Source organism: Felis catus, chromosome B1, assembly GCF_018350175.1.
Source record: "Felis catus isolate Fca126 chromosome B1, F.catus_Fca126_mat1.0, whole genome shotgun sequence".
Lineage (NCBI taxonomy): Eukaryota > Metazoa > Chordata > Mammalia > Carnivora > Felidae > Felis > Felis catus.
In genome coordinates this window covers 34,643,379-34,655,858 of record NC_058371.1, presented here as the reverse complement: position 1 = coordinate 34,655,858, position 12,480 = coordinate 34,643,379, and the positions used below count along the sequence as shown (strand labels likewise).

At 41.2% G+C, this 12,480-nt stretch overlaps 1 pseudogene; it reads right to left on the bottom strand.

The window, feature by feature from the left end:
• Positions 1–10,975: 10,975 nt before the first annotated feature.
• Positions 10,976–12,135, bottom strand: LOC101084871 (annotated as a pseudogene).
• Positions 12,136–12,480: the final 345 nt, after the last annotated feature.

The following is a 12,480-nucleotide window of genomic DNA, read 5'->3' as shown; positions in this document are numbered from 1 at the left end:
TTGACCCATGGCCATTGAAGCCTGTCATTGCTTTCGAGTCCTCATGAATTTCTGTTGTTGTGAAGGGCTCACTGCTGAAAGCTCTTCCTGAATGAAGCAGAACGTAGCTGAAGCTTCATGAGGCCCAGAGCCACAGAGGGAGGCACCGTGGATATCTGGGTTCCTCATTATTGTCATACTGGCCCTTGTGGTGGCTGCCTTTAGGGAAGAGGTAGCTTAAGAAGAAGAAATGAAGAGTAATACTGTGAACATATGCTCTCATCTGTCTATGGATTTGTGGAAGTGGATTCTGGCTTTCTGCTGAATAGTGAGAATATTTTCTTGGTGGATGCCTTTAGCTTAGGTTGACAGGCGACAAATATTATCCCAAGATTCATATTCTGAGCTTAATGTAACCACGTGAGTGAAATATTTCAGCAAATTCTCTCCCTTTCCCTAATTGTAACTGTGTAATATTTGTAATAAAATAATGTGCAAACTTTCCTGAAAAACCCATAATGCCCTAATTTTGTGTAGCACTGGGCTTCACGAGGTTTTAAGGAGTACCGCTTTATGGTACGTGCTTCCAATCATGAGAGTCCCAGGCAACAAAAATACCCAAGGATTGAAGGCAATGTCCTTTTTGTTCAATTGCCTTGGGCCCAAGACTGAAAAAACATCACCAGCCTAAAAACTGGTAAGACCCAAGTGCCAACAGCTTCCTTTGGTACTTGCTTATGTTCTAGCATTTCCAATGATCCTATTCATGGTTTAGTTTACGTCCATAATAGTGAAACTTTATGGTCAATTCACAATCTTCAGGCAGTTGTATGTGTATGACCTCATCTCTTAATCTGGTTAAATTATACATTAAGGGGTTCATGGTTAATGGTACTGAAACAGCAATCATACTGAGAGGAGCAGCCAGGAAAAAAGAATGTTCTAGATGGAAAGACTATACCAGACCCTGAGCCCATTATTCGCATGGTAGAAAAACTTCCTTCACACAGAATGGAGGCTGAGGTTCTAAGCCTCATGGTGGTGTTCCAATGAGGGAGGGTTGCCAAGAGCACTCATATGCAAATGTTCTTAGAGTCTTACCGTCATGCTTCATCTGATCCAGCTTCCTATTTTGAAGAGATTACTTTTTGCTGGTATGACTTAGATCAAAACCTTTGTGTTTATGAAGCTGTCTTGAGTTTCCACCTTGGCCTCTAGAACTCTTTTGTTTTTAAGATCAGCAAGTTAAAAAAAACATATGTGAAAAGCATACAATTATCTTGTAGTGAATGCTAATACGCGGTTAATTTTATTTGTTGCTATAATGAAGTAATTTATTTGGTCTGGTGCATTTTAACCATTGCGCACACAGTAGATGGGTCAGCATGTGTAAAGGCCTGGACACCAGTCCTGCAGGTCGCTGACTGGTTGGGCAATCTTGAGGGGCTTTGGGCAAATCATTTAATCTCTCCGGTCTACAGTTTCCTCATCTGCAAAATGAAAGGGTGGGGCCAGATGTCCTGTAATAGTTCCTTAAGCTGCAACAGCTTATATTCATATCATATAGGCTCTAAGCAGTCTCTAAGTCTGTAATTAAAGTATGATTACATGCTTTTTATATGAGATTGGAAAGAGGATCTTCACCGACCTTTTAGCCCACCTGCCACAAAGAATCATTCATTATCATTTTTCTTTACCACCATTTGCTTCTCATTTCCTGTACAAATAAAATACAGAAATCCAGGAACTTGGTGTCGGAAAAGGATGGATGTAAGTGTACTTCGCATCCTTCTCTTTCATATGCTTTCAATGGCTACATCTCTGGACAACTGGAATTAAATAATTTAATTGCCTATATGTCTACCTAAATTCTGAGGACCATTGCTGTGTGTTGAACTCTAGGCTCAGCACAATGCTTGAAACAAAATAGGTCATAATGTATCAAGTGCCTGCAGCTTGGGGAATGTAATAGTAGTAATACCCTTGTTTTCACCTAGTGTATGACTAGGAAGGCACCATGTGGGTTTTCTGTGGCTTCTTTTTTATTGTAGAGACTATACGTTTAAACTTAAAATTTTATGTATCTATATACTTAATTTTTTAGAATAGTTTTAGGTTCACAGTAAAATTGTGAGGAAAGGACAGAGTTTCATCTACCACCTGCCCCTGCCCATGCACAGCCTCCCTCATTATTAACATCCCACCAGAGTGGTGCATTTGTTACAATTGATGAACCTACACTGACACATCAATATCTCCCAAAGACTTTAGTTTATTTACATCAGGGTTTGTGTTTGGCGTTGAGCATGGGTTTGGACAGACATAATGATGTGTGTCCATTGTTATAGTATCATGTGGGATAGTTTTGTTGGTCTAAAATCTGGTGTGCTCTGCCTGTTTACCCCTCCCTTCCCCTAACCCCTGGCAACTACTGATTTACTGTTCCCATAGTTTGCCCTTTTTTACAATGTCCTATACTTGGAGTCAAGTGTGTACTCTTTTCAGAGAGGCTTCTTTCACTTAGTTCATATACATGTAAGTTTCCTCCATTTATTTGCATGGCTTTGATGTCTCATTCTTTTTAATGCTGAATAATACTCCATTGTCTGGACGTACCACAGTTTATGTATCCATTCACCAACTGAAAGACATCTTGGCTGCTTCCAAATAAAGCTGCTATAAACATAGTGTGCAGTTTTCTGTGTAGAAATAACTTCACGGGCACCTGATTGGCTCAGTCGGCTAAGCGTCTGATTCTTGGTCAGCTCAGGTCATGATCTCACTGTGCTGGCACCATGGAGCCTGCTTGGGATTCTCTCTCCCCACCTAGTTTCTCTCTCTGCCCCTCCCCCACTCACGCTTTCTCTCTCAAAATAAATAAATAAACTGAAAAAATAAAAGAAATAGTTTTTCACTCTTTTGGTTTGAAAAGAACGTGACTGCTGGATTGTTTGGTAAGAGTATGCTTCGTTTTGTGAGGAACAGCCCAGCTGTCCTCCAAAGGTTCCTCCAAAAGAACCGCCCAGCTGTACCATTTTGCATTCCCACCAGTGAAGGAGAGTTGCTGCTGCTTTACATCCTTGTCAGTATTCTGGATCTTGGCCATTTTAATGGGTGTGTATTTGTACCTCGTCTTAATTTGCACTTCTCTGATGGCATGATCTGGAGCGTCTCTTCATACACTTGTTTGCTATCTGTATATCTTTTTTTTTTTTTTTTTTTTTTTTTTTTTTTTTTTTTTGATGAGCTGTTAAGGTCTGAGGGCTATTTCTTAACTGGGCTGTTTATTTTCTCATTGTTGAATTGTGTGGGCTCTTTGTATATTTTGAATAACAGTCATTTGTCAGATATGTCTTTTGAAATATTTTCTCCCAGTCAATGACTAGTCTTTTCATTCTCTTGAAAGCATCCTTCTCAGAGCAGAAATTTTTAATTTTCTTTTTTTTTTTCAACATGTATTTATTTTTGGGACAGAGAGAGACAGAGCATGAACGGGGGAGGGGCAGAGAGAGAGGGAGACACAGAATCGGAAACAGGCTCCAGGCTCTGAGCCATCAGCCCAGAGCCCGATGCGGGGCTCAAACTCACGGACCGCGAGATCGTGACCTGGCTGAAGTCAGACGCTTAACCGACTGCGCCACCCAGGCGCCCCAGAAATTTTTAATTTTAATAAAGTCCAGTTTATTGACTATTTCTTTCATGGATTGTGCCTTTGGTGTCACATCTGAAAGTCATCATCAAACCCAGTGTCATCTAGGTTTTCTCCTATGTAACCTTGGAGGAGTTTTCCAAGTTTTGCATTTTACATTTAGGCCTATGGTCCATTTTGGGTTAATTTTTGTGAAGGGTGGGGTGTATAGTCTGTGTCTAGATAACTTTTGGGGCATATGGATGTCCAGTTGTTCTAGTACCATTGTTGAACAGACTGTCTTTTTTTTTCCCATTGTACTGCCTTTGTGCTTTTGCCAAAGATCAGGTGACTATATTTAAGTGGTTTTGTTTCTGGGCTCCCTAATCCATTTCATTGACCTACTTGCGTATTCTTTCATCAATACTACACTGTCTTGATTACTGTAGCTTTACAGTAAATCTTGTCATGTCAATCATTTGGCTTTGTTCTTTCTTCTTCTTCAATACTGAATTGGCTATTCTGGGGTTTTGCCTGTCTCTATGAACTTCAGAATTAGTATGTTGATATCACAAAATAACTTCTTGGGATTTTGATTGAAATTGCATTGAATCTATAGATCACATTGGGAAAAGCTGACATCTTAACAGTATTGAATCCTCCTATCCATGAATATAGAATATCCTTCCACTTATTCAATTCTCTGATTTCCTTCATCAGGGTTTTGTAGTTTAACTCAGATAGGTCTTGTACATATTTTGTTAGATTTAGGCCTAAGTATTTCATTTTGGGGGTTGCTAATGTAAATGATATTGTGTTTTGAATTTCAGATTCCTTTTTTTTTTCATTGCTGGTATATAGGGAGGTGATGGACTTTTGTATATTAACCGTGTATCCCTGCAACCTTTCTGTCACTATTAGTTCCAGGAGTTTTAAAAAATCAATTCTTTCAGATTTTTTGCACAAGCAGTAACATCATCTGTGAACATAGACACTTTTATTCCTTCCTTCCCAATCAGTGTAGCTTTTATTTCTTTTTCTTCTCTTATTGCATTAGCTAGGACTTCCAGCACAATATTATAAAGGAGTGGTGGTAGGAGACATCTTGCCTTGATCCTGATCTTATTGGGAAAGCTTCAGGTTTCTCACCATTAATTATGAGATTATTTGTAGATATTCTTCATTAAGTGGAGGAAGTTCCCCTCTATTCCTTGTTAACTGAGAGTTTTTATTATAAATGAGTGTTGGATTTTGTCAAATGCTTTTTCTGCATCTATTGATATGATCAGTGGGATCACTGATATTTTCTTTTTTCTTTTTTCTTCATATTTTCTTTTTTAGCATGGTAATGTGATATATTACATTAATTGATTTTCACATGTTGAACCAGCTTGGTCATGGTTTATAATTCTTTTTATACATTGTTGGATTTTATTTTCTAAACTTTTGTTGAGGATTTTTGCATCTATGTTCATGAGAGACATTAATCTGTAGTTTCCTTTTCTTGTGATATCTTTGTCTGGTTTTAGTATTAGGGTACTACTGGCTTCACAGAATGAATTAGGAAGAATTCCCTCTGCTTCTATCTTCTAGGAGAGATGGTAGAGAACTGGTTTAATTTATTCCTTAAATTCACTAGCAAACCCACCTGGATCTGGTATTTTCTGTTTTGGAAAGTTATTAATTATTGATTTAATTTCTTTGGTAGATTTGGTCTATTCAAATAGTCTATTTCTTCTTGTGTGGGTTTTGGTAGATTGTGTCTTTCAAGGAAATGGCCCATTTTATCTAGGTTATCAAATTTATGGAGATGCAGTTTTTCATAGTAATGCTTTATTATTCTTTTAATGTCCATGGGATCTGTAGTGATGTTTCCTCTTTCTTTTACGATATTAGTAATCTATGTCCTCTCTCTTTTTCTTAGTTGACCTGGTTAGAGACTTAATTTCCAAAGAACTAGCTTTTAGTTTCATCTATTCTTATTTATTGATTTGTTTATTTCATTGAATTATGCTTTAATTTTTATTATTTCTTTTCTTCTGCTTACTTTGGATTTAATTTGCTCTTATTTTTTTAGTTTCCTAAGGTAGAAACTTAGATGATTGGTTTTAGAAGTTTCTTCATTTCTTTTTTTTTTTTTTTTGAAGTGATGACAGAGAGTGGAATTGATGGCTTTCTTTTCTTTTCTTTTCTTTTCTTTTTTAACGTTTATTTATTTTTGAGACAGAGAGAGACAGAGCATGACGGGGGAGGGTCAGAGAGAGAGAGAGGGAGACACAGAATTGGAAGCAGACTCCAGGCTCCGAGCCGTCAATCCAGAGCCTGACGTGGGGCTCGAACTCACGGACCGCGAGATCGTGACCTGAGCTCAAGTCGGACGCTTAACCGACTGAACCACCCAGGCACCCCAGAAGTTTCTTCATTTCTAATAGATGCATCCAGTGCTATAAACTTCCCCCTAGACACTGCTTTTGCTGCATCCCATTACTTTTTTTCACCTTAAATATATACAATTTTTATTTGCTGAACATACCTCGATAAAGCTGGGGAAAAGGGAGGAAAATGTGATGCAATGGGAAATTAGGAGTTTCAAGTTTGGAATACTTCTTAAGCACTCAGTAATGATTTCGTGTTATCGGAGGCTCAGTGGTTGTGATGAGAACTTTTCCATCATAGGTAGTGAGTAGTGCCTGATTGGGGTGTGGTGGTCATTGTAGAAGTCTTTTGGAAGCACATTGCCTTTGTGGAGTTCCTGTCCTGCATCAGAGAGGTCCATGGTGTGGTGTGTCCTGTTTCTATCTGTTCTGCTCCCGCTCTCTGGTCTGCAGAGCCCCTTGGAAAAGCCCCAGCATCATCCTGCTCATGATGCCCTTTGTGAGAATCAGCCACCTTGTGAAGGGTGCCAACTCCTGCTATAGCTAAGATCTGGCAGGCAGGGCCTCCCAGAGCCATGAGGAAGAGAAGTTTCTTCTAACTTTCTTTCAGCTCTATCTGAATGGAGACTTTTATCAGATGTTGTATAATAAGATCTCTTGTAACTCCATCTCACAAATTTTGATAAATTGTTTTAATTAATCTTCATTTAGTTCAAAATATTTTAAAATTTCTCTTGGGTTTCTTCTTTGGCCCATGTGCTATTTAGGAATGTGTTGTCTAACCTCCAAGTATTTTCCAGCTATCTTTCTGCCATTGATTTCTAAGGTAATTCCACTATGGTCTGAGAGCAGACATTGTGTGATTTCTGTTCTTACAGTTCTGTGAAAATGTGCTTTATGGCCCAGGATGTGTTCTACTTTAGGTAAATGTTCTATGTGAGCTTGAGAAGAATGTGCATTCTGTTGTTGTTGGCTGAACTAGTCTATAGATGTACATTATATCCAGTTGATGGTGTTGTTGAGTTCAACTATGTCCTTACTGATTTTCTGCTTGCTAGATCTATTTCTGGTAGAGGGGTACTGAAGCCGCGAACTGTAGTAGGGGATCTATCTATCTCTCCTCTCGTTTTCAGTTTTTGCCTTATGTACTTTGATGCTCTGTTGTTAGGTACATATACATTAAGGATTGTTTTCTCTTCTTGGAAAACTGATCCTTTAATCATTTTGTAATGCCCCTCTTTATGACTGATAACTTTCCTTGCTCTGAAGTCCTGTCTGCCTAAAATTAATATAGTTATTTATTCTTTTGATTAATTTTGCACTGTATATCTTTCTCCATCTGTTTACTTTTAATCTATATGTGTCTTTATATGTAAAGTGGGTTGCTTGTAGGCAACATACAATTGAGTCTTGTTTTTGATCTACTCTGACAGTCTCTGTTTTGTAATTGGTGCATTTTTTAAAAATTTTTTAAATGTTTCTTTATTTTTGAGAGAGACAGACAGACAGAGAAACAGAGACACAGTGTGAGTGGGAAAGGGGCAGAGAGAGAGGGAGACACAGAATCCGAAGCGGGCTCCAGGCTCTGAGCTGTTAGCACTGAGCCCAACATGAGGCTCAAACTCACGAACTAGGAGCTCATGACCTGAGGCGAAGCCGGACACTTAACTGACTGAGCCACTCAGGTGCCCCTGTAATTGACACATTTCTAAACTTAAAAAACTCGTCCAAATGATATTTGCAACAAGGCATGATTATTTTATATTGATTTTTTCTATTGAATAATTCTTAGTTTAGAGAAATTCTGAACTTTGCAATGCTGTCACAATCGGTCACTTATATGTGGCTAAAGACCATCACAAACGATCAATTTTACAAAAGAAAAATAAGTTAAAATAATGTCACAAAATGTACATATTTAATTTATAAAGCATCACAAAAAATAAATATTATAAATTATAAAATATTTAAAAATTGCTTCCTATGTAGACAACTTTTGGCAAAGCGTTCATTCCCTTGTTACTGAAATTTTATTTGCTCACAAAATTGTCTTTCACCTAATATCCTTGAAAATATCTTCTGTGTCATCTTTACTCCTCAGATCCCAGAATTTCCCTGAGAGTTTTTCAGGGGTTAACCAACACTGGAGTTTGGGTGAGGTGACAGCCAGCTCGATTAAAAAAATAATGATAATAATAGAAAATAAATAACAGCCCAGCAGGAGGGCTTTAGGAGGCTTGCAGTTGTCAGATGTGTATGGTTAAGCACTGTGGCTGTAAGACATCATAGATTAGACCAAAGAAGTGCTTTGTGGGTTAATGTGGGGGAACACACTAGCCCTACTGGGACAGAGCAGATTTCTTGGAGAATGCAATTCTATATTTGATTCCCAGAGCAATCTGTTTTTTTGCCCAATGGAATTCTTGAATTTTTATTTCTGGCCACAAGGTGGCATCTGATTTTCATTAATGCAGGAATCCCACATCTCCTCTCACCCCTCACACTGGAAACCCGCCTCTGGCTCAGCTTCTGGAAGCTTATTGTACCAGAACATTTTTCAAATGGCAGCATCTCTAAAGGAAATTGCATTAACTTATGTTTGTCTAGGGGCCTCGAAGCAAACCTTTTTTTATCTGGTAAGTCGTATCTGAATCAAGGTGTGCTCGTGCATTTAAAAGTTTTGCAATTGATCATTGGGTTGAGTACCTATCGTAGATTGGGAACTTTCCCCATGTCTTTCTTTGCCTTTCAGCCAAGAGAGGAGGCACGAAGTATTTTGACCTATGTGCCACACACATACCGTTTTGCTTATGAGAAGGAGGGTATGAAAAAGGCCTACTTAAATCTACCTTTCAAGCTGGGTCTATACAAGGTACATGCAAGAAATAACCGTAAGGGAAAAACTCACAAGACTAACTGTCTACGTTCCAGACCATTATTATGAGTAAGGTCTCTAGATCCACGAGGGGAGGGATCAAGCCTGATAGGTTCACCATTGCTCCCCCTTTACCTCTCACAGTACTAACGCCTAGTAGGTGCTCAAAACCAACCAACCAACAAAAAACAACAACAAAACTTATGGAATGCTTGGGCGAAGAAGCTCGAAAAGTGTTTCATGGAAGAGTTGGAGTGAAGCTGACGCTAAACTATGAGCATAGGTCGGATGGAGAAAGTCAAGGTGCGGATGTGTGTTGCGACTTGGGGAGTCAGCACGACCACTGGGGCCCTGCTGAGGGCTGTGCCTTCGCCAGGGGGATGTTGAGAACCATTTTTAATGGACTATCAAAATGCAAAGTACACGGTGGGACATGGAGAGGACACCGAGAAAGACCCCTGGTGCCTATGTAGATAACAATACCAGGCAATATGGGACAACTGGCCTTACTTAGGTGGTATAGAGCCTGACTGGGTCTTTCAGAGCAGGAAGCCATCCACCTGGCTGATAACACCAGGGTCCCTTAGTAAGGCCTGCTCCAATCATGCCCGATATTTGAATAGCCTTTTCCAGTTTACCAAGCGTCTTTTCAAACACCAACACGTTTAATACTGACAATATCCCTGTGATGTCAGCACAGTTAGTATCTCTGCTTTAGAGATGGGGAAGTTGAGGCTCAGAGAGGTGAAATGACTTGCCCAAGGTCACTCGGCCCTCTGCTCTGACCCTGCGTATTGAAGGAGGGGCAAAGTGAGAGTTAGCAAGAATCTGACAGACCAAAGTAAGATTTCCCCACTTCTCTTTCTGTCTTATTACAGCCCAAAGGCAGTAATAGACACATGCATGATGTTTTTGCCCTGATGTTTTTGCCATACATGGTCCAAGGGTTTTATTTTTCAATGAGAGCATAGGCGTAAAAAATTGGTAAAATGCCATCAAGTTAAAACAACAAAGAGGAAACGATCTCGAAGTTTTTTAGTCGAGATCATGTTAATTTACAGTCGGAACCATTTACATCATTTTTATTCCCCTTTTAGGATCTTTGCACTCAAGGAGCTTGCAGTCTAGTTGCATAGGGAAAGCACACTCATGCTCATTGTGGCAGATCTTATGACCTGGGATGCATGGTACCGAAAAAGAGACAACCCTTAGCTACCTCGGGGCCTTCTCTGAAGCCGAAGAAGGTCACTCGGCTGTGACAGGTGTGGCCTGGAGGACAAAGGTGGGGGAGTTGAAGCCTCCAAGGAGACAGGACTCCTTGGCCACAGGCCCCAGCCTCTCCTCTTTATTAGGACAATGCTCGGCACACACTCCATGGTTCCTCAGAGGGTCCCCGTGGGTGTGAGGTTTATAATGCGTCCTTGGCTGCTTTTCTTTCTTCCACTGTCCACTGGGGGGCACACTGGCTTTGAGGGGGGCGGGTCAAGGGAAGGCCATTCTAGGAGACCTGGGACCATGGTGAGCTGCAGCTGCAGGTTTGGAAAAGAGCCGAAAGAGGGCTGCTTGGCTGGAGTAGAAGGTAGACTAGGGCAAGGAGATGGGTTTTATTTTATTTATTTATTTTTAAAATTTTTAAAATGTTTATTTATTTTTGAGAGAGAGAGAGACAGAATGCGAGTGGGCTAGGGGCAGAGAGAGAGGGAGACACAGAATCCGAAGCAGGCTCCAGGCTCCGAACCATCAGCACAGAGTCCGAGGTGGGGCTCGAACCCACAGAGCTGTGAGATCATGACCCGAGCCGAAGTCAGACGCTCCACCGACTGAGCCACCCAGGCGCCCCAAAGAGGTGGGTTTTAGACTGGGGGGCAGACTGGGGTGTGGCTGTGTTGGGCCTTGAGCGCAGGTGGCTTTCTTTGCTCGCGATTCTATTACAGGTGGTGGCAATGCTTTTATTTGGAGTCAGGCTGCGGAGGGAATTCTTTTTCCATTGCAAACATTTTCCTGGTGAATTTTTTTTCTCGTGTGTCAGTACTTTTAATGTTGTGTGCATCAAATCATAGTAACAAGATGACTACAAACAAGGTGCCGTCCCTCTATTTTCATGCACAGCCCAACAGGTTACAGTAAACCCAGTTTAGATTCCACCGTCAAGTGTGGCTCTCCCATTAGTTCACCTTGTGACGGGTCATTAAGAATATCTTCAAATCCGATAGTCTCATCATTACCCCTCAAAATATCCAGTGAGAGGTGTGAGCTTGGAGGAAATGGAAGACGGTGAACCTGCTGTGTGGCCTGGAATTCTGTGTGTAATTCGAGCAGAGCAAACAGACCCCGGATGATCCTCAGGGTGGAAAAATTCATTTTATCTTGGTTGAGCTGGAAATTTCTTTTCCTGATCATTCAAGAGGATGACGAGGCAAAAGTTCACTTTTCACACAAGGAAGACCTTTTCGAAGATGATCATGACTTTCCAAAGGTCCACTTGCTGAGAGTTCAGGGACTGGAATACTGTCCTTTAGCAGAGATCCAAGTCCTCTTCAACTTGCTCTGTGAACAGCCTCTCAGCCCGGCCCCACTGCTCACTTTTTCCTGGTGAATCGTTAAGCCCAGATTTACTAGTTGGAGAATCTGATTTTTCCCTTCCTGTCCCTTCCTTCTGGCCGAGGAGCCTCCTTCCCTGTCAGCTTCCCCTGTCTCAATTTCCTCCAGTTTTCATCGTGCGTTAGTCCCTTCTTCATTCAGACAATGTGGGGCTTTCAGAAAGGATTCGGCAAAATGCCCTCTTAGTGTATTGGCATCTGTGTTTGTACCTGTGATGCCTTCTTAAGGTAAGCGCTGAGGGCAAGGTGCCTGAGTGTTGGCAATACCTCTCAGAACATTCTAGGTGCTTGGCAATCAGACAGTACCACTCAGGGGTTGAGTTCCAATCTCATTTCTTTTTTTTTTTTTAATTTTTTTTTTTAATGTTTATTTATTTTTGAGACAGAGAGAGACAGAGCATGAACGGGGGAGGGGCAGAGAGAGAGGGAGACACAGAATCAGAAACAGGCTCCAGGCTCCGAGCCATCAGCCCAGAGCCTGACGCGGGGCTCGAACTCACGGACCGCGAGATCGTGACCTGGCTGAAGTCGGACGCTTAACCGACTGCGCCACCCAGGCGCCCCCCAATCTCATTTCTTGAGAGGGCCAGGAGGCTCACAAGGGTCTCACAAGGGTGCAACTGCCTGACATTTTTTCCTTGCTCTCCTGGGACCCAATTACTGACCTGGCTGTCGCATCATAGCTGATGCATTGGCTCACTCACCTGCTGTGATCTTGGGAAGCCCAGCACAGTAGTAGTCAAATTGTTACAGTCTAGGAACTTTCTCAGTTTGGCAAACGACCCCGGGAACCTACTTTTCCTGTCAGCGTCAGTCAGCAATACTTTTGGCTAATCAGCCACCCTGCCTGCGTGCGTAGTACTTTCTAGATTGCAAAGCACTTACGTATGCATCAGCTTGCTTTCTCATCTTTAGCTAAGCAGGGTAAATATTGTTTCCATGTTATAAATAGACTTGGAAGTTGGGTGACTTTCCCAAGGTGACATAACTGGTTAGCTTTGCAGAGGGAATTGGAAACCAGGG